Below are 23,201 nucleotides of genomic sequence, written 5' to 3' on the forward strand. Positions count from 1 at the left end.
TAATAATTATTAATTAATTGGTACATTATATATAATGGAAAATTGTGTAATTTTGAATTAACAAAATGCTACTTATAATACATGTGGCACCTAAAATGTAGGAAAATGTTTTATAAAAAATCTAAAAGCTATAGATGTTTAATCTAACAAATATCACAATGAGGCATCTAATTCTAAATGCCCCAAAAATTAAGTGACAAAAATAAGGGAAGATGATCCTTTATGGATCCTCTTTGTGGGGATTCGGAAGATCAATCAATTGTGTCCGTTCATCGTATATCGTACGATCAATTTTTGTTAGGTACTGTCTATATTTAATTTTAAATAAAAAATTTAAAATAATTTTTAACCATCTAATGGACGATGAATAGATCATTTGAAATAAGCAGTGTATACCTTTATTTAATTTTAACCATTGAATTAAATAAATAAAAAAGTCACATCTTTTGAAAATTCTTCATGTATATATATCAACAAGGAAATATATCCGCATCTCAGTTTGCCTATCATATATCAACAAGGAAATATATCCGCGTCTCAGTTTGCCTATCATTGAAAGTCGGAGCGGAGTTATTCGCAGGCCTTAAAAGCCATTTACAAATGAAAAACAAAACATAATTTTGTCCAAAATTATAGTTTTATAAAAAATTATTTTAAAATCAAGTCATACTCATATATCATCTTCATCAAACCGAAGGGGCTAAATATATCCGTTTAATAATTTATTAGTTTTAAGATTGTACTTTAAATTTATTAGTTAATTTAATTCAACTATTGTTATATGTTTTCAAATATAGCCATTGTATTTGAATCAATTATTGCAACATTGATACTTCTTTGGCTAAATAATGACTTAGTGGATTCTATAGAATTATAACCTAGTCATCGGTTAGTGATGAGTTTTTCAATAAATCAGACCAATTTTTTACTTTTAAACCTTTAACCCTCTATTAGAGATTGCCTAAGTGACCTTTGGCTCCCTCCTTTTTTTTTTCTTTTTTTTTTTGAACCCTTTCCATAGATTGAGCCATTAATAATTTTAAGCTTGTGGCCCCAAACCCTTTCCATAGATTGAACCTCAATTATTTGACGCTGAGTTCAATCACATGAACTTGTGACCCAAGTGGGGGCATTAAGGATGGTAGAGGTGGGTCGAACCTCAATTATTTGACTCCCAACTACTTTAATAATTTTAAGCTTGTGGTCCTAAACATTGAGGATATGTACCTCCACGGACTCCTCTCCATGGTGCATGAACAGGGGTTTACTGTTGAAAATTAAAATAGGGCAGATACAACACCAAATCAGATTACTTTCGAAAATATACACAGAAAAATAAAATAAAATAAAATACTGATTAGCAAAGAGTAGTCTCTAAATTGTTTTCGAAATTGAGCATGGACAATGTTTATCCATTAATCAGAGGACTTAGGGGTGGTTTGGGAGTGAGGTGCTTAAACAAAAGCACCCATAAAAAAAAGCTGTGAGGGTTTTATGTCACAGCCCGTCCCGGAATTTTAATTCCGAGGACGTGAAAAGACGAAAATGCCCTTAAACGGGAGTAAGGGGCGAAAATTTAACAATTGGGATTGAGTTGGACACGTGGGATCCCCACATCCCTCAAAACCTTCCCCAATTCCCGTACCTTGTCACTCTCTCTCTCCTCCCTCACGAAACTCTCAGTTTTCTCTCCCTCTCCTTCGAACTCACACGGACAAGCTCCAAAACCACCCTAAACTTCTACCAACGACAGAGTTAAGACCACCATCAAACTCCTGGAACCTCCACGATGGTATCCATTTCAGGTAAGTTTTGCTTCGGAAAACCCTAGTTTCAAAGTTCCCGTGAAATGGTACTGTTCATGATCTTCTAAATGACTACGTTTTAGGCTAAAACAAGATCACAGCGAGCTTAGTGAGGTCCCAAGGAAGCTCGGAGTGCTTCGTTGGAAGTTTTTGGACGTAAGAACACGGAGATCGACAAGTTCAAAGTTTGGCCGGAGCTTTCGAGGCTTTTTCCGGCGAATCCCCGGCGAGTTAGGAGTCAAGGTAGGTATCAATCTCTTCGTCTCGTCAAGTACTACAACTTTCCTTTTTGTTTCACTCAATTTCGTTGAGTATTGAAGAAGTTATACTCATTTGAAAAATACCCAGTTTCCGACGACCTCCGAGGCTTTCGAGGCAGTTTCCGGCCAAACCACGGCGAACTAGGTGTTGTACAAGGTACCATTATCTTTGTCTCTTCAAGGGCTACAACTTTCATTTTTGAATCACTTGATTTCGTTGAGAAATGACAAAGTTATGGCAATTTGAAAAACGGCCGCCGGAAAAACCAGTCCGGCGACCCAAGGAAGAAGAAGGTGCGCGTGGGGGCGCGTGCTACAGTAACAAAATATTTTAAAAATATGTCGACGTCCGTGACGTCGAGTAGATCTCTGTGGTATATTCATATACCCAATTTGAGCACCGTATGAGAAAGTTATTAAGGATTGTTGGTTAGGTGTTCGAATAACGTTTTATAGTTTTGGTGAAAATGTGAATTGATGATCCGACCGTTGGATCGTCACCAAAATTTGATACGTTGTAATACGTAATATTTGAGGATTATAGGAACTTACAGATTGGGAATCCGATTTGCGGATCTTCCGAAATTGGAGTTGTAAGTCCATAATATAGAATGTTAACTGTCACTTAGTTTTGGAAATTGACGGAGATCCAACCGTTGGATGGTAATGAAATTTTAGGATGTTATCCTAGAGATATATTGTGGACCTCTGGAAGTTATGGATTTAAAATCTGAGTGGCAGATCTTCCGGATCGAACTACGTAGTGACGTATTTTATATAAGTTATATATTCTATCGATATGAATTCTGAGGTTGGATTTGATTACTATTCTAGGCGGCGATCGTCGTGACGCCTTGATGTGTGGTGCTAGGGAGTTGTTGGACGAACTCCAGGTGAGTGGGCAGTTTTGTTTTCCGTATACATATATACTTGCCGTTTTCCCAGAAATTGAAAATGCATGAAATTATGCTTTTAATGAAAATGTATAAAAGTATATGAGATATATTAGTTGAAATGCCATGCATGAAAGTATATGAAAAGTAGATAGAAATGTGAATCGAATTGCCATGCATGAAATGATATGGAAAGTATGAATTGATATATGATGCATATGTATGAATTGGTGCGGCGGACGCACAGGTGAGTATCAGGTGAGTATTTAAATATTGTTATGATGATGTTGATATATATTGAGCTTAAATCCTGCACCATGGTTTAGTGCTTATAGTATTCACCGCATCGCACGCTCGCCTTGGATCCAAGTAGATGCTGGTCGCACAGTCCACGCGGAGTGGGTGCGACGGGCCAGTCGAAGAGTGTTAGTGAGATTTCGACTGGTGGGTGACCTTAGATTATGTGCACAGATGATTGATGAGAAAGCACTAGAGCGTAACTTGTGTGCAGAAGGCCGGACGGGTCACAGAGGTGACTCCGGTAGAGTGATAGTGATAGATTTTGAGCTCTAGGTTCAACCGTACAGGGCTATTAGAGGGCCTCCGGTTGATTACTTTCTTGCACCTGATATGATTATTGTTGATGCATCCATACTTAACTGTTGAATTAGACATGGCATGGCATGATTGATAAAGAAAAAATGTTGAGTTAATGAATCGAAGTATTGAGAATATATATGTATATTTATATTTTACATTTCTGGGAAAGTATACAGGTTTTACGGAGAGAGGTTACAACGTTTTGAGAAATGTTTGGATTTGGAAAAGAATTGTTTTACTGACCCACTCAATTTTGGTTTTGCGCCCCTCCAGGTTAAAGAATAGCTGAGGTGTGGTGGCTACGAGGAATTCAACGGGGTTCTGACAGAATGGATCAAATTAGGACTCACCTTCGGGTGTATCAACTTATAAATTGTATAATTAAAGCTTCCGTACTGTGCAAATGGTTACGTCACTCTCACGTGACGGCCAGCATGCCCTCCTTCGGGACGGGGTGTGTCAGTTGGTATCAGAGCATGGTTGCAATCTTGGACATCTTGAGAAGTTCTAGTGAATTCTGTCAGAACTACACCGCCTCGTAGCAAGCCACTTAGTTAGAGGAATTTAGTCTCCCTAATATAGCGGTTTAGGGAAAACTATTATTATGGTGATTCAGTCTATTATAAAAAGGGACATTTTAAGACGGGTTATGAGTTGAATTTGAATCACCTTATGAAATGATGAACCTGAGGGAGCGAAGTAACGGTTTAACCATTTGGAAAAGATGTTTCAGATTATGCAAGTCAAAGGAATCTTCCTTCTGACAGGGGGTCGAGACGATTACCTGGTTTTGGGTATGAATTTGTATCCTGGTGGAAACAGGAGTATGATTTGTTGTCACCGGAGGAACAGCCGATTTAAAATTGTTTAAGGACTTGTTTAAGGAAAAGTTTATCCCTCCGGCATTTATCGATGATAGTAAGCAAGAGTTTGCAAATGTGAATCAAGGAAGTTGACGATAAATGGATATTATAGAAAGTTTTCAGACTTGCCTCGTTCCATCCAGATATTGTTGTTAATTTGGTAGAGGTGTTATGTTGTTTTAAGCTGGGTGGCAAAAGGGAAGTGGTATTTTGGGTGACCATTATCCATTGTAGTTCTTATCAGGAGTATGCGAGATGCTGTTGAGCCTTGAGGACTCTAAGAACATGAGCAACGAGAATAAAGAAGAATAAGAAATGAATGGGAATCAAAAGAAGACGATAAAGTTTATGATTCGTCATATCAAGGATATAGAAAGATTCAGAGCTTCGAAAGAAGTGAAGCTAGAGTTAATTCTTCCAGCTGAGGTTTTAATGTCGCTGGTCAGAATAAAAGTGATGGATATACTGGTAATCCCAGATATTTGAGACAAGGTGTCTCGAGTAAAGGAAATGTACCTTGTGCAGCAGGTACAAAAAATTAACACTTTGGGAAGTGTGAAATTAATGAATGTGTTTATGTGAACAGAGGGGACACAGAATTGTGAATCGTCCCTAGAATCAGTTGTACTCAACAATTTTCCATGATATCATAGTGTCGATTCAGCAGAGTTATGGACTTAGTAGTTTGGTCGGATTGACCGTGAGTACAGAGAGATTTGATGAGTTATATGTTCAGCCGTACAGACCATGAGAAGTGGATTCGATTGACACATGAGAAATTTGTGAGTTATAGGCTCAGCCGTACCGACCACGCGGAGTGGATCCGGCCGACGTATTATTGAGATAAGAGTTGAATCAACCGTATTGGTCATTCTAGTTGACTTCGGCTGATATATTTCTTATTATGTATGATATTACCTAGAGAGTGGTAAATAAATGTAGTTGAGACGAGTGTATGTATTTTGCATTGAGTGACAAAATAGTAATGTTATATCTTTTTTAGTGGTTGCCTACTTATCGAGACAACGATGATTTATCAGTATTGCGGGCTGCAGACCGTAATATTAATAACTCATTCGTGGATTCGTTAAGCAAGCAAACCGGTAGGTTATTTTATGTTAGTGTTGTACTTATTTAGAATGTTCAGTATTAATAAAGTATGTATTGTGTCGGTTAAATTATTTCCATTAGATTGGTTGGTTATAATTGTGACTAAATGGACTGTTATGGGAAACCAGTCACTTTCCATCGATCTGGATGACCAGAGATTACTTTTGTAAGTATGCAAAGTGGATTGAGTCAGGCCGTTATTTATGCTGTGAGAGCAAAGAGATTGTTTTCGAAAGGCTGTCAAAAAAATACTTAGCTCATGTGGTGCTAAATGATGTTGTTTGGAGTAGTGTGAATAATGTCGAAAGAGTTAGACTTTTCTTGATGTCTTCCCTGAAAGTATACCTGGATTGTCTTCAAGCAGAGATATGAGGTTCATTATTGATTTGTTGCCAGGTATAAATTTATATTGGAGATCAGTTCATGATGAGTTAAGAAAATTGGAAATTTAGTTGAAAGAATTGGTTGACAAAAGTTTCATTCAACCTAGTACAACACTTTTGAGGAGCCCCAGTTTGTTGGTGAGGAAGAAAATGGATCTTGAGACTGTTCATTGATTATAGACAATGGAGTCGGGTAACGATTGAGAACCGTTATCCATGGTGATGTATTGATGTTTATTTAACCAGCTCAGAAGTAATGGCGAAGATTCAAAGATTGAATTGAGATCTGGTTACTACCAATTGAATATTATAAGTGACGTTGATCATAAGATGGTTTTCTGGACTCGTTATAGTCTTTATGAAGTTTGGTGATGCTATATGGATACTCATGCTGTTTTATGAGTTGATGGATGAAGTATTCCAATAATGCCTTGATAAATTGATATCATTTTCATTGAAGATATTCTGGCATATTCTGAGCCAGAGCAGAGCATGTAAACGTATTAAGTCGGTGAAACAAAGATTGGAAGAATGTCGATTGTATGCTAAGTTTAGCAAATGCTAAAGTTAGATGAATCAGGTGGCATTCTGAGATTTGTTATATATTCTTAAGGTATTCAAGTGAATCCTTAAAAGATAGCAGAAATTGAGGAATTGGAACAACCACGAACTGTAATTGAGATTCAGAATTTCTTAGCTTACCAGGCTATCTTGGATGGTTGTGAAAGATTTTTCAGTCATTGCTTTGTCATTGACGAGACTGTTGAGAAAAGAGGTTATGTATGAGTGGGAAGGAAATTGTGAGCAAATGATTCAACAACTGAAGTATTTCCTCACTCATGCACGTATTTTAGTAATCCCAGAGAATAGTGGTAATCATAAATTTTTAGTGCTGTTTCTTGAATGGTATTGGATGCATGTTGATGCAAATGTTAGGGTGATTGCATACGTTTCACGACAAATGGAATCTCATGAGATGAATTACCCTACTGGTGATTTGGAAGTCACGATTACCATCCTTGCTGTGAAGTTATGGAGACATTATATTTTAGTGAGAATGCAAGATTTTTTTTACGAATCCAAAAAGTCTTCAATATCCATTACTTGGAAGGATTTTGATATGAGGCAGCGAAAGTGAATTGTATTGCTTAATGAACATGATTGAACGATCAGAGTGATCATAAAGTTTGTTCTAGCTGAAGCATTTGGTGAGAAGACTACAGTAAGATTAATGTCTGGCACGTTTGCCAAGAGTATCATCTTGTGGATTGAAAACCAACGGAAGAAAAATTAAGAATGGAAGATCGAGAAGAAGTTATACTTGTTAAATTTCAAGTTAGGCCTTTTGGTAAGGTCGTACTCGAGACTCAAATGGTATGTGAATACAAGCAAACGAAAAGTATGTGCCTAATGCTGTGGGTTTAAAGCAAACAATTTTGGACGAAGTACACTGTTCAGCTTCTGCAATATTCCGAAGGTAATAAGGTTTATCATACCATTCGACATTTTTATTGGTCAGCAGATTGAGGCAGAAAGAAATAAACCTTTGGATTGAGACAGCTATTTTCTGTTTCGAAACGGAAATGGAAAGAGAATTGGATTACGGAACTGCTGAGTTTCTTAAGTATGTTGGGTGTGCAGTTTCCGAAATAACGCCATAGGGTCCCTGAAGCGTGTCGTGTGAATGAAATGCTTCTGAATAGAGAAAGATTCGATCAAGAAAGAGTTTTAGTAGACCCTGAGACTATGGATGAGTCTCCTCAAAGTATTCAGGTGATTAAGTTTAACCTGAAGGTAGCCAGGAATGGCAAAAGAGACTAACAGATGGATATGCCATTAATCGAGTGTGTAAGGTAAATGGTTTGATATTTTTGGAAATTTCACCATGAACATAAATAGTAAGATTCAGAAAGGGAGACAAGATAAGTCTTGAACACATCAGTCCGTTTTGATCATTAAAGGAATCGACGAAGTTGCATACAAGTTTGTGATGCCTTCAGAATTGGCTAAGGCACATAATGTATTTTGTGTTCGATGCGTTGTCACTAAGTGGCAGAGTCGTTACATGGGACTTTGGTGCAACTATTGAGAATTAAGCCGGATCTGATTGGTGAGGAACCAATGACGACTTTGGATTGGAAAAAGAAGGTCCTGAGAATTAAGACAGAGTAAGTAGTAAAAGCTTTGTGAAGGAATCATTCAGTAGAAAATTATGTGGGAGAAAGAGAATCGGATGAGACAGATTTACCCGTAGCTATTGTTGGAGTATGGTTGATTTAGTTGGTTGCTGGAATTTCGGGGACGAAATTCTATAAGGAGGGAAGATTGTCACAGCCCGTCCCGGAATTTTAATTCTGAGAACGTGAAAAGACGAAAATGCCCTTAAACGGGAGTAAGGGGCGAAAATTTAACAATTGGGATTGAGTTGGACACGTGGGATCCCCACATCCCTCAAAACCTTCCCCAATTCCCGTACCTTGTCACTCTTTCTCTCCTCCCTCACGAAACTCTCAGTTTTCTCTCCCTCTCCTTCGAACTCACACGGACAAGCTCCAAAACCACCCTAAACTTCTACCAACGACAGAGTTAAGACCACCATCAAACTCCTGGAACCTCCACGATCACGATGGTATCCATTTCAGGTAAGTTTTGCTTCGGAAAACCCTAGTTTCAAAGTTCCCGTGAAATGGTACCGTTCATGATCTTCTAAATGACTACGTTTTAGGCTAAAACAAGATCACAGCGAGCTTAGTGAGGTCCCAAGGAAGCTCGGAGTGCTTCGTTGGAAGTTTTTGGACGTAAGAACACGGAGATCGACAAGTTCAAAGTTTGGCCGGAGCTTTCGAGGCTTTTTCCGGCGAATCCCCGGCGAGTTAGGAGTCGAGGTAGGTATCAATTTCTTCGTCTCGTCAAGTACTACAACTTTCCTTTTTGTTTCACTCAATTTCGTTGAGTATTGAAGAAGTTATACTCATTTGAAAAATACCCAGTTTCCGGCGACCTCCGAGGCTTTCGAGGCAGTTTCCGGCCAAACCACGGCGAACTAGGTGTTGTGCAAGGTACCATTTGAAGAAGTTATACTTTTCAAGGGCTACAACTTTCGTTTTTGAATCACTTGATTTCGTTGAGAAATGACAAAGTTATGGCAATTTGAAAAACGGCCGCCGGAAAAACCAGTCCGGCGACCCAAGGAAGAAGAAGGTGCGCGTGGGGGCGCGTAGGTCCGTGCCTTCCTTGGCGCATGGGGGCGCGTGCTACAGTAAAAAAATATTTTAAAAATATGTCGACGTCCGTGACGTCGAGTAGACCTCTGTGGTATATTCATATACCCAATTTGAGCACCGTATGAGAAAGTTATTAAGGATTGTTGGTTAGGTGTTCGAATAACGTTTTATAGTTTTGGTGAAAATGTGAATTGATGATCCGACCGTTGGATCGTCACCAAAATTTGATACGTTGTAATACGTAATATTTGAGGATTATAGGAACTTACAGATTGGGAATCCGATTTGCGGATCTTCCGAAATTGGAGTTGTAAGTCCATAATATAGAATGTTAACTGTCACTTAGTTTTGGAAATTGACGGAGATCCAACCGTTGGATGGTAATGAAATTTTAGGATGTTATCCTAGAGATATATTGTGGACCTCTGGAAGTTATGGATTTAAAATCTGAGTGGCAGATCTTCCGGATCGAACTACGTAGTGACGTATTTTATATAAGTTATATATTCTATCGATATGAATTCTGAGGTTGGATTTGATTACTATTCTAGGCGGCGATCGTCGTGACGCCTTGATGTGTGGTGCTAGGGAGTTGTTGGACGAACTCCAGGTGAGTGGGCAGTTTTGTTTTCCGTATACATATATACTTGCCGTTTTCCCAGAAATTGAAAATGCATGAAATTATGCTTTTAATGAAAATGTATAAAAGTATATGAGATATATTAGTTGAAATGCCATGCATGAAAGTATATGAAAAGTAGATAGAAATGTGAATCGAATTGCCATGCATGAAATGATATGGAAAGTATGAATTGATATATGATGCATATGTATGAATTGGTGCGGCGGACGCACAGGTGAGTATCAGGTGAGTATTTAAATATTGTTATGATGATGTTGATATATATTGAGCTCAAATCCTGCACCATGGTTTAGTGCTTATAGTATTCACCGCATCGCACGCTCGCCTTGGATCCAAGTAGATGCTGGTCGCACAGTCCACGCGGAGTGGGTGCGACGGGCCAGTCGAAGAGTGTTAGTGAGATTTCGACTGGTGGGTGACCTTAGATTATGTGCACAGATGATTGATGAGAAAGCACTAGAGCGTAACTTGTGTGCAGAAGGCCGGACGGGTCACAGAGGTGACTCCGGTAGAGTGATAGTGATAGATTTTGAGCTCTAGGTTCAACCGTACAGGGCTATTAGAGGGCCTCCGGTTGATTACTTTCTTGCACCTGATATGATTATTGTTGATGCATCCATACTTAACTGTTGAATTAGACATGGCATGGCATGATTGATAAAGAAAAAATGTTAAGTTAATGAATCGAAGTATTGAGAATATATATGTATATTTATATTTTACATTTCTGGGAAAGTATACAGGTTTTACGGAGAGGGGTTACAACGTTTTGAGAAATGTTTGGATTTGGAAAAGAATTGTTTTACTGACCCACTCAATTTTGGTTTTGCGCCCCTCCAGGTTAAAGAATAGCTGAGGTGTGGTGGCTACGAGGAATTCAACGGGGTTCTGACAGAATGGATCAAATTAGGACTCACCTTCGGGTGTATCAATTTATAAATTGTATAATTAAAGCTTCCGTACTGTGCAAATGGTTACGTCACTCTCACGTGACGGCCAGCATGCCCTCCTTCGGGACGGGGTGTGTCATTTTAGGTGTTTGGTGAACTAAAAAAAAAAAGCTTATTTTGGAAGCTGTTGTGAGAATAAGCTGAAATCAAAGGAAAAGCTGAAATTGCTATTTGCAGCTTTGGAAAACTGGCTTTTTTTTAAAGCACACGGAGCTACAATGCTCCTTTAATGAAAAGACTCACTATCAGACTGTTTTTTTTTCAAAAGCACTTTTACAAAAAAATTTACCAAACACTCTGTTGATTTATTTTACAGCCGTTTATTCTCACAGCAGTTTTTTTTCAAAGCATAACAATACCAAACTAGCCCTTAATTTTTTAATTCAATGGAATATTGGGATTGAATTATTTACAAATAATTAACATTATATATTGTTTAGAGAATGGTTATTTAGCAATTAAGCATGATTTTATTTGATTTTGCATGATGCGGGCTTTGAGTTTTAAGCAACGTGTTTCACGGGCTTTGAGCTTTAAAGAAAACCTCAGTTAGTTCACTATCTTGAGGACTCTCCCAGACTCAGACTGAATCTTCTCTCCTCAATCCTCCCTCTCGTATCTCGATCTCTCTCTTCCAGAGTCCAGGCTGACTCTCATCCCTTTCGATTCTTGGTTTTTCTGTCGAACTCGAAGGGACGAACGACAAAGTCAATCTCTCTCTCTGTTGAACTTGAGGGGACGAACGATGAAGTCGAACAACTTGAAACGATGAATCAGTCATGTCCTCCATCTGACTCAGACTCATATTTGCAGGGAATCCGAGCTCTGTTGACGGTCATTTTCAGTTTCGAGGTATTATGTTTTAGGGATTTTGTTGGTTTCTTGAATCTTGACCTCTGTTCTGTTTCAATTTCAGATCTTTTGTTGAATTGAATTTGAATCTTCTGTTGGGTATTATTGAGATTATATTTGGTTGATTAGTGGAATGTGTTGGTATATGGTCCAGCCCATGATGAATGTTCTAGATTATTCTAGTAAGCAAGTGAGGTGGCTGGAGCATGCTAGACAATTCTAGCATGTTATTAAGTTGATGGAAGAAGTTAGAGAGTACTAGCTTCCTTAGTTGCAAATGGAAAGATCTAGAAGCTACAATTTTGTTGCTAGTCTATAATTATCTATGCTAGAGGATTGAAGAATACAATAGAAACTAGTAGAATGCCAAACCCTCACCTATAAATATGGGTGTGATGTTGTAGTGAAGTAACCAATTAAGAACCAAGTGTGAGTAGCAAAGGATCAAGTCCAAAGCTAGAGTTCCACTCCAAGAGTGAGAGTAAAAGTGTTCCACTACACATTGTGAGTGAAGTTTAGAGTGATAGAAAGTGTGTGTCATACTTTCTTGTATCCATCAAGCCTTGTCTTTGGCTTGGTAAGACTACTCTTGTTGTACTCATATTTTTCATATAGTGAAGATTGATCATTTGTTTAGTGGACGTAGGCATAAATTGCCGAACCACATAAATTCTTGGTGTCCATTTTCTACTTTACCTTGTGTTGATGCACAAAACCGGAGGTCTTGGAACAACGTAAATCCGACCGTGAATTCTGCACAAACGCTCAAGAACACGAAGAACACAAAGAACACAAGGATTTTATCGTGGTTCACCCCAATGTTTGGGCTACGTCCACACTGTAGTTGATTCTGTTTCTCTGTAATTGTATGGATACAAGTGTTTGGGGGAAGTCCCCCGGAGGAGAAAGAAGAGAAGGGAGAGGAGAGCCTCGGTAGTGTGAGGTCTCTCCTGAATGTAATGATAGCTTCTCTTAGCCTTCTTAGGCTTGGCTCTTTTGCCTCCCTTAGAATGAGGGGAGGAGTCCCCTTTTATAGAATAAGGGGCTCCTCCTCTTTTACAAAGTATGGGCTTTAGTGTGAGGCCCAAATACAAGGCCCAAGGCCCAAATATACGAGGCCCAATATATGGTACCAACAGGAGTCCCCCAAGTCTTCAGTCAAGAGAGTCTTTTGGCTGGAGACTTCAAATTCAGTCCATGTGTGGGCCGAAGTGACTAGATGTTGTCCAGAACCAGTGCTCAACATGAAGCAACGCTTAACATAAAGTAATACTCAGCTAGAGGTAGCACACGTTACGAGGTTGCCCGGCCGGAGGTGATGCCCGTTGCGAGGCTGCTTGGTTAGAGGCTTACGCTCGCGGTGAGAACTTGCTTGGTTAGAGGCTTATGCTCGCAGCGAGAGGTTGCTCGGCTGGAGTCGATGCTCATTGCAAGGTTGCTTGGCTAGAGGCTTATGCTCGCGGCGAAAGGTTGCTCGGCCGGAGTTGATGCCCATTGCCAGGTTGCTCAGTAAGAGGCTACGCTCGCAGCAAGGCGGCTCGACTCGTGGCATTCCTGGTTGCAAGTACGTACTTTATGTCAATGTGCACTCAGTATGAGTTGATTCTCGACCTGACTAGGGTCTGTAAGTTGGGTCTGATTTTGTAAGTGCCCAAAATGAATGGTGTCTGAGCCCATGGGTGTCCAAGCAAATGGATGTCCTGGTTGGGTAAGAGATCAATGTTGATCAGTAGAGCTGGTTGCTCGATAATTCCTGACAATAAATGACAGCATAAGTCTGATTGTATAAATCAATAACGTGGTATTAATCATGTAATATAAAAAATAATAATCATATTATTTAATCATGAGTCATCATGATATAGAAATAATATAATCATTATTTTATAATAATTATAATCATCATGCGTAAAAATAATAAAATATTTAAAGGAAAAGAATATTATCCCTGTTTTCGGTGGAGGCATGGTGGAGACATAGTGATGATAGCGGGACTATCCCACTAAATTTCTGTTCCCCACTTTCTTTTTTATTCTTTTCTTTTTCTTTTTTTTTTCTTTTCTTTTCTTTTTCTTTTTCTTTCTTTTTCTTTTTTCTTTTTTTTTTCTTTTTCTTTTTCTTCTTTCTTTTCCTGGTGCTATGGCCGACACCAGTGGGATTTTTCCCACCAAACCTGTTCCACTTTCTCTTTTTACAGGTTTAGTGGATGATTGCTGCCTTCTAGTGGATGACTCCAATTGAGTTGATTCTTTCTGTTTCCCACTCTCTCTGAGAAAAAAAATCACAGTGCCTCTCTCTCTGACCGTCCCCCTACGGCCCTCCGGTTCGCCGCGCGAGTCACTCTTTAACTCGCTGACCCAGTCACTGAGCTCAGCTTCATCCTCAATCAGACTCTTCGAAGCTCCACCAACTCTTCGTAGGCACGTGGCAACTCGGACCCCGACCTAGTCCTGGAGCCCCGGAACGCCTCGTCGACGTCCTTGCTGTTGAGCAGGTTGATCGCCAGCTTCAGTCCATGCGCCACCAGCGACGAGAACAGGAAGAAGCTGAAGGAAACGGCCTCCCCTCCGCAGCCATCTCCGCCATTTCGGCCACCGCCTCCGCTGATACTATCTTCATTCTAGAACAGTCCTGATCCTCTGTACTCAGCCTCGTCGAGTACGTCACCCCGCCTCCTATCTGAGAGCTCAACCTAGCGCGGTCGGAGCTGGCAGTGGACCTAATGGTGCGGCGAACCTTGCCGTGCGCGTAGCGGCACTCGCTTCCGTGGCCACAGGTTTTGGCCTCACGCCTGAAAAAGGAGCAGAGGCTGGTCTTCCATACTTCATGCAGTTTTGGTGCTCATGGATTGCCCAACATGTTGTGTTTGTGTAGTAGGGAGCCTCTGGATTTGGAACCCATCAGAACAGAAGAATTGGAAAGCTGATTTCCCTGAAAAGAGCCCAGAAAACCCAGTGTCGCAGCCCAGGTCGAAGCTGCTGTGGCGGCTGTGGAGGGTCGAGAGAGAAGAGGGTGGAGGTGGCGAGTTGGGCCTGGAGCTCCGGGAGCTTGGCCTGGTATTAAGGCCCATTTTGGAGCAACGGTACACAATCTGCCCCTTTTTGTTCAGTCAGATTTTGAAGTTTTGGATGAGTGGGTTAGTGATCTGAGCATATCTACGGCAAAGATCTGATGAATTCCGAGGATGAGAGAAAGGTAGAGTGTTTGTGGGTTTTTTTTCTGCGAGTGGTGCAGATTCACGGTGGTGAAAATGAAAAATTGAGGAAGAGAACCGACATAGCTTTTTGTGTCGTTTCCCACAGACGGCGCCAAATGTTGATGCACAAAACCGGAGGTCTTGGAACAACGTAAATCCGACCTTGAATTCTGCACAAACGCTCAAGAACACGAAGAACACAAGGATTTTATCGTGGTTCACCCCAATGTTTGGGCTACGTCCACACTGTAGTTGATTCTGTTTCTCTGTAATTGTATGGATACAAGTGTTTGGGGGAAGTCCCCCGGAGGAGAAAGAAGAGAAGGGAGAGGAGAGCCTCGGTGGTGTGAGGTCTCTCCTGAATGTAATGATAGCTTCTCTTAGCCTTCTTAGGCTTGGCTCTTTTGCCTCCCTTAGAATGAGGGGAGGAGTCCCCTTTTATAGAATAAGGGGCTCCTCCTCTTTTACAAAGTATGGGCTTTAGTGTGAGGCCTAAATACAAGGCCCAAGGCCCAAATATACGAGGCCCAATATATGGTACCAACACCTTGAGTATTCTCTATCTTGTAGTACCGAGATTCCTAACAAGTGGTATCAGAGCCCGGTTGGCTCGTACTACGAGATGGAAGGAAGTGGCATTATAATCAAACTCACCAACTCCAATTGGGTAACATGGAAGCCAAGGATGGAGGACATTCTCTATTGCAAGGATCTGCATGAGCCAATTGAAGGAGATGCCGCTAAGCCCGAGAGCATGTCCGATGCCGAGTGGAAGAAGATGAATCACAAGGCTATTGGCACAATTAGACAATGGGTGGACGATAGTGTTTTTCACCATGTATCTAATGAAACCAATGCCCGCGAGTTTTGGACAAAGCTTGAGTCCTTGTTCGAGAAGAAGACCCCAGCCAAGAAAGCATTCTTGATCAAAGAGCTCATCAATGTGAAGTACAAGGATGGTTTAAGTGTAGCAGAACACTTGAACAAATTCCAAAATGTCATCAACCAGTTGGCTACTATGAAAATGACGATTGAAGACGAGCTACAAGCGCTCTTGTTACTTGGATCCTTGCCAGACAGTTGGGAGACCTTTGTGGTAAGTATAAGTAACTCTGCTTCTAATGGTGTTCTTACTCTTGATAATTTTAAAAATAGCTTGCTCAATGAAGAAACAAGGAGAAAGACTTTAGGCACATATAGCAGCTAAATATTTGTCACAGAGAACCGCGGAAGAAGCAAGAGTAGAGGGCCTAGAGGCCATGGCAGGAGTACTAGCCGATCCAAGTCAAGGTTCAGGGGTGCATGCCACCATTGTGGCAAAGAATGCCATATGAAGAAAAATTGTCGAGTTTGGAAGAGAGAGCAAAGGAAAGGAAACAATCAGAAGAAAGATGATACTGGTAATACCATCGCTGTCATATGTGGTGATGTACCAGAAATATTATCTGTTGGTGAATGTCTGCATACGGGCAACTCTGATAGAGACACTGAATGGATCTTTGACAATGGAGCTTCCTTCCATGCTACGTCCAAACGGGAGTTCTTTAGTACATACAAAGAATGTGACTTTGGCATAGTGAGGATGGGGAATGAAAGTTATTCCAAAATACTTGGAATTGGTGATATTTGCCTAAGAACTAATCTCGGTTGCCAGTTGATGTTGAAATATGTGAGACATATTCCTGATATACGTCTCAATCTGATATCCATCGGTACCCTTGATCGACAAGGTTATTATCATCATATTGGCGAAGGAAAATTGAAGCTTACTAAAGGTTTAATGGTGGTAGCAAGAGCACGACTTTGTTGTACATTGTACCGGTCAAATGCCAAAGTTTTAAAAGGTGAGTTGAATGCTGTGGAGGACTTATTTCTAGACTTGTGGTATAAGAGGCTAGGCCACATGAGTGAGAAAGGCCTACAAGTTTTGGCAAAGAAGTCTCACATTCCATTTACCAAAGGTACGTCATTAAACTCTTGTGAGCATTATTTATTCGGAAAGCAAATAAGAATTATCTAAGTCCTTTGACATGAAGGACTTAGGGCCAGCCAAGCAGATTTTGGGCATGGAGATAATTCGTGACAGAAAATCCAAGAAGTTGTGGCTGTCACAAGAAAAGTATGTTGAACGGGTGCTTGAAAGGTTCAACATGAAAGCAGCCAAATCGATAAGCTCACCTTTAGCCAATCATATCAAGTTGAGCAAAGAGTCGTGTCCAAAAACATATGAAGAAAAGGAGAAAATGGCAGTTGTTCCCTATTCTTCAGTAGTAGGAAGTATCATGTATGCAATGGTGTGCACACGACCAGATATTGCTCATGCAGTAAGTGTGGTGAGCAGGTTTCTCTCTAATCCAGGGAAGGACCACTAGGAAGCTGTTAAATGGATTCTTAGATATTTGAAGGGGACTTCTAAGATGTGCTTGTGCTTTGGCGGTTCCAAACCAATCTTGGAAGGATTTACAGATGCTGACATGGGAGGTGACCTGGATGGTAGAAAATCTACGTCTAGGTACTTGTTTACTTTTGTAGGGGGAGCCGTGTCTTGGCAATCCAAGTTACAAAAGTGTGTTGCTTTGTCCACAACCGAGGCTGAATACATAGCCGCTACAAAAGCATGCAAGGAGTTGTTGTGGCTGAAGCGGTTTCTCCAAAAGTTGGGTTTGAAGCAAAGTGATTATGGCGTTTATTGTGATAGTCAGAGTGCTCTGGATTTGAGCAAGAACACTACATATAATTCACGCACTAAGCATATTGATATTCGTTATCACTGGATTAGAGATGCTATCGAGAACAAGTTACTACAGCTGAAGAATATTCATACCGATAATAATTCTTCAGACATGTTGACAAAGGTAGTCACAAAATCAAAGTTGGAATTCTGCATTAAGGCTGTTGGGATGGACTCCAGGTAACTTGGAGTCATGATTGGAATTCCTCCCTCATGGACTGGAGGGGGAGATTGTTGGTATATGGTCCAGCCCATGATGAATGTTCTAGATTATTTTAGTAAGCAAGTGAGGTGGCTAGAGCATGCTAGACAATTCTAGCATGTTATTAAGTTGATGGAAGAAGTTAAAGAGTACTAGCTTCCTTAGTTGCAAATGGAAAGATTTAGAAGCTACAATTTTGTGGCTAGTCTATAATTATCTATGCTAGAGGTTTGAAGAATACAATAGAAACTAGTAGAATGCCAAACCCTCACCTATAAATATGGGTGTGATGTTGTAGTGAAGTAACCAATTAAGAACCAAGATTGAGTAGCAAAGGATCAAGTCCAAAGCTAGAGTTCCACTCCAAGAGTGAGAGTGAGAGTGTTCCACTACACATTGTGAGTGAAGTTTAGAGTGATAGAAAGTGTGTGTTATACTTTCTTGTATCCATCAAGCCTTGTCTTTGGCTTGGTAAGACTAATCTTGTTGTACTCATATTTTTCATATAGTGAAGATTGATCCTTGTTTAGTGGACGTAGGAATAAATTGCCGAACCACATAAATTTTTGGTGTCCATAGTGAAGATTGATCCTTGTTTAGTGGACGTAGGCATAAATTGCCGAACCACATAAATTCTTGGTGTCCATTTTCTACTTTACCTTGAGCATTCTCTATCTTGTAGTACAGACATTCCTAACAGAATGTTTCATGCAAATTGGATTTGAATCTTCTGTTGGCAATTTATGAAACATGTATTCTCCTCTCTGAGAACTGGGAGAAGGCTGCGATTCCTACAAACGCCTTGTACTGACTTACAGTGGTAATTGGACTTGTGAAAAATAGGCCAAGTTAAGTCCAGTTCCAAATCTCAGAATTCATATACCTGCCCCAGCCTGCCTCGTTGCATTTTAAAACGGGTCCGGTGTGGTCTCTATAAATTCAGGCATGGACCGGTAGGAAAAACCAAGATGGACATTCATCCAAGACAAAGGAAAAGCAACAAGAAAATAAAGACAGTTAAGCTTGGAGTTTCCATCAAAATATGCCAAAGGAAAGCGCGCAAATCTGCACAGCCCTAGCTATTTCCTTACCATGAAATCTAACCCTTCCACATGCCACTTATTTTCCTCCAAAATAACAAAAGCATGTGCAAACATATAATATTTTGCATATATGTAGATGTAGCTGCAAGTTATACCGCCATAGATGTAGATGTACCCATATTATCATAGAAATAAATAAATATTTATTTTTTGCTTTGAATTTTCTACAGGTCAAAAGGGGGAGGTGACTTGTGCATAATTCCTGCCTAATGTATTCTTAATTTGGAAATTGTCTCGCTCAAACCCATATCCTTTATAAAACCCACATTTAGAGATAGATCATATATACATACAAACCAAGAACAATTTCCAATCAAAATATATGCTACAAATGGCAATTCCAAGGCTTCCCCATATCTTACAACTTTCAGTTCTTGTGCTTGATAACATATGTATCTCTAGCTATTCATAGCTATGAAAAGGAAGAAAAGGATTTGGAAGAAGAAAAGAAGAAAAGTATTTGAGAAATAGAAAGTAATCTACTGATTGCATTGAATGAATGAAATGTATATTGTTTACAATGCTTTTATAACCATCCCACACTTTTACTTACGAAACTACCCTTTCTTATCTCTAAGATTCTAACTAACCACAACCAATTACACCCATCTCCAACCATACAATTCTGACATGTCAGCTACCATTGAAATATTGCCATGTGTCACTTATCATCCCCCCTCAATCTTGGCTAGGGTTCTAAGCCTAAGATTGCAACAATGTTTGAAAAACACTGGACTATGTAAACCTTTGGTTAAAATATCAGCTGTCTGCTCCTCAGTGGGTACATACTGAACCAGGATGTTCTTCTGCTGAACTTTTTCCCGAACAAAGTAGAAATCAGTATCAAGGTGTTTGATTCTGGTGTGAAATACAAGATTGGAACAGAGAGCAATGGCAAACAAGTTATCATAGTGTATAAAAGGAGGGTCAGGCAAAAACTTATGCAAATCCTTCAATAGATTCCGAATCCATGTAATATCAGCAGCACAATGAGCAAGAGACTTATACTCGGCTTCAATTGAACTTCAGGAAACAGAAGCTTGCTTCTTAGACTGCCATGAGATTGGATTAGAACCAAGATAAACAACAAAACCAGTAACGGATCTCTTGGTATTAGGATCAGCTGCCCAATCAGAATCTGAGAAGGCAACAAGAGACGGATCACTGGATGATGAATAAGTGAGTCCATATTCAAGCGAACTTTGCACATAGCGTAAAATCCTTTTGACCAGATCATAGTGCACTTCAGTGGGAGTATGCATATATTAACACGCAATATTAACAGCATATGCCAAATCGGGTCGTGTGAATGTAAGATATTGTAAGGCTCCGACTATACTGTGATAGAGTGTTGGATCAGGTAAGGGAATGCCCTCTGAATCAAGAAACTGAGAATGAGGTCGACATGGTGTATTCACAGATTTGCAATTATCCATGCTGGCCTTGTGAAGTAAATCTTTGGCATATTTAGTTTGACTGAGAAAAATATCTCCATTTGATTTATATGTAATCTGCAGTCCCAAAAAATACGATAATCTGCCCATATCTTTGAGATCAAACACATCCCCCAATTCTATAACAACTGCTTGAATCTTTGTTGTATTAGAACCGGTTAGAATGATATCATCAACATAAAGTAATAAAGCAATAACATCCACACCATCATATTTCACAAATAGACTAGTATTAGATTGTGACATGGTGAACCCCATAGCAGGTAGATAGCCAATGAACTCGGCATTCCATGCTCGAGGTGCCTGTTTAAGGCCATAGAGAGACTTAACCAACTTGCAAACGTGATTAGGATACTGAGGATCAATAAATCCTTATGGTTGGTGCATATAGACCTCTTCTTCCAAGTCACCATGCAAAAATGCATTTTTAATATCAAGTTGTCTCAATTCCCACTTGTGTTGGGCTGCAAAAGAAAGAATGAGTCTCACCGTAGTATGGTGAACTACAGGACTAAAAGTTTCAAAATAATCCAAACCATGTTCCTGAGAATACCTATGAGCCACCAAACGCGCCTTATATCTTGAAATCGAACCATCTGGATTCTTCTTTAGTTTGTACACCCACTTACTTCCAATAACTGCCCTGTGAATAGGTGGAGGCACTAAATGCCAAGTTCCTTGACTTTGAAGGGCATCATACTCCTCTTGCATTGCATTTTGCAGGTGTGTGTTTGTTCCAGCAGTTCGAAAGGATGTTGGTTCAGCACTATCAGTAATATGAGCCATAAGAGAAAAACCATTGTGACATGTATCCATATCATCCAGTCTCAAAGTGGACAATTCAGGCAAAGATGCAATATAACTAGAGTAGTCTTTTCTAGAAATGGCACCAGTTTGCAACTTGGTTTGCATCCTGTGAGGAGGAGGATCACAGTGTGAGATATTATCAAGAGTAGATGGATCAAAGGGAAGAATTACCTCCAATTGTGCAGGATGAATGACAGGTAACACAGAGGCTGTTTGTGGAGCTAGGAGAGTTGTTTCAGATTGTGTAGATGATGTAGAGCTATCAAATGTAGTGCTGGAACCCTGAAAGTGTGACGGTACCACTGGAACAGGAAACTCAGAACCAGACAATTGCACCTCAGTACTAGGAGACATAGGCACAATATCAGATATGGTGATAGCAGGTGAAGAAAGTACTGGAAGAACAAATGGGGCAGATGATCTACGACTATGAGCTTCCTGAGTAAAAGACAAACCCTGAGATTGATATGTGAACATTGCAAAATTGATCTTGCAAGGAAACACATCCTCATTGTGAATAACATGTCTAGAAATAATCAACTTTCTAGACTGTGGATGATAGCATATAACCCCTTTGTATCCATGTGTGTAGCCAAGAAAAACACATAACACTGCTCTTGGTTGTAACTTGTTTTCATTGTATGGTTTAATATATGGATAGACTGCACTGCCAAAGACTTTCAACTCTTGCAGCCTAGGAGCATCACCAAATAATATCTGATATGGAGAATTCAAATGTAAAATCTTACATGGCATCCTGTTGATTAAAAAAACAGAATGAGCACATGCATGAAACCACAACTCTTGAGACAAACCAGCAACTGTCATGAGTGTTATGGCTGTTTCTACAATATATCTATGTTTCCTCTCAGCAACTCCATTTTGCTGAGGGGTATATGGACAAGAAACTTGATGAATAATACCCTTTTGAGACAAAAAAATTCTGAAATCTCTTACTTATATACTCTTCTCCTTCATCAGTTTGAATGCACTTAATACCAACATTAAACTGAGTATACAACACTATAAAACTTGAGAAAGACATCAAAGACTTCTGATTTATTAACTAATGGGAATATCCAAACATATCTAGAAAAGTCATGTACAAAACTGACATAATATCGGAAACCTTCAATGGATTTTGTAGGTGAAGGCCCCCAAAGGTCATAATGAATCTTTTGAAAGGGAAATACAGATTTTTTTTCTTATCTACAAAAGGTAATCGAGTCATCTTTCCTGAAATACAAAAAGAACACATATGTTATGTATCATCTACACTACTAGTTATCTGAGAGAGCTTCAACATTGTAGACAACACTTCATTGCTCGGATGTCCACACCGTTGATGCCAACTCACATGCTTGACTTTCTGACCAAGTAATCCAGTGAGCTTATTCTGAGACTCCACTATAGCATCTGTAATCAACCTGGTAAGAATCTTAAACAACTTTCCATCATTGCTCCTTCCTTGGTACAGCACAGCCTTGGTTACCTTGTCATGCACAAAGAAATCATTTTCATCACATATGAACCAACAGGAATTATCTTTACAAAGTTGTTTAACTGATAACAGATTTACTTCAATAGTAGGCACATGTAACACATTTCGCAGAATTAAAGATTGAGGTAATGTGTGCAATTTTGTAGATCCAATGTGACGAATAGGCAAACCCCCTATTGCCAATTGTAATTCGATCAGTACCCTCGTATGCATTGACTTGCTGAAGAGCATTCACATCTGCAGTCATGTGATGTGATGCACCTGTGTCCACAATCCAAGAATCACTGGGCAAGTAAGTTGGTTGGACTTATGCTTGCATGGCAGTGAGTGACTCTGATGGTACACTGCCTTGATAAGAAAAATTGTTCCGATGATAGCAGTCCAAAGCATTGTGACCCTTCTTCCCACAGATCTGACATTCAACTACTGTACCACTCGAGTTAGGAGTTGTAGACCTTTTCCAGCAATTTGGAGTGGTATGACCTCTTTTGAAGAAAATCTGACACTCGGGGACAATATGTGACCTTGTTTCAGTGTTACCTGACCAAGAATTCCAGTTGCCATTATTCTGCCTGTTACCAAAAGATTGGCATCTGCCATGACTTGTATGATTCCCACCTTGTG

The 23,201-nt window shown here is 39.8% G+C and overlaps 3 long non-coding RNA genes across 3 annotated transcripts; all 3 read left to right on the forward strand.

The window, feature by feature from the left end:
• Window positions 1-1,650: 1,650 nt before the first annotated feature.
• On the forward strand, window positions 1,651-4,087 carry LOC139196547 (uncharacterized). Its single transcript, XR_011581589.1, has 5 exons — window positions 1,651-1,805; window positions 1,889-2,048; window positions 2,154-2,222; window positions 2,900-2,958; window positions 3,832-4,087. It is a non-coding gene; the product is annotated as an uncharacterized lncRNA (long non-coding RNA).
• Window positions 4,088-8,350: 4,263 nt separating this feature from the next.
• LOC139196546 (uncharacterized) lies at window positions 8,351-10,979 on the forward strand. The gene is made up of 5 exons (XR_011581588.1): window positions 8,351-8,556; window positions 8,640-8,799; window positions 8,905-8,973; window positions 9,690-9,748; window positions 10,622-10,979. It is a non-coding gene; the product is annotated as an uncharacterized lncRNA (long non-coding RNA).
• A 488-nt stretch (window positions 10,980-11,467) lies between these two features.
• Window positions 11,468-19,153, forward strand: LOC139196549 (uncharacterized). Its single transcript, XR_011581591.1, has 2 exons — window positions 11,468-11,583; window positions 18,986-19,153. It is a non-coding gene; the product is annotated as an uncharacterized lncRNA (long non-coding RNA).
• The last annotated feature ends 4,048 nt before the right edge of the window (window positions 19,154-23,201 follow it).

This window comes from Malus domestica, chromosome 05, assembly GCF_042453785.1.
Source record: "Malus domestica chromosome 05, GDT2T_hap1".
NCBI classification, from domain to species: domain Eukaryota; kingdom Viridiplantae; phylum Streptophyta; class Magnoliopsida; order Rosales; family Rosaceae; genus Malus; species Malus domestica.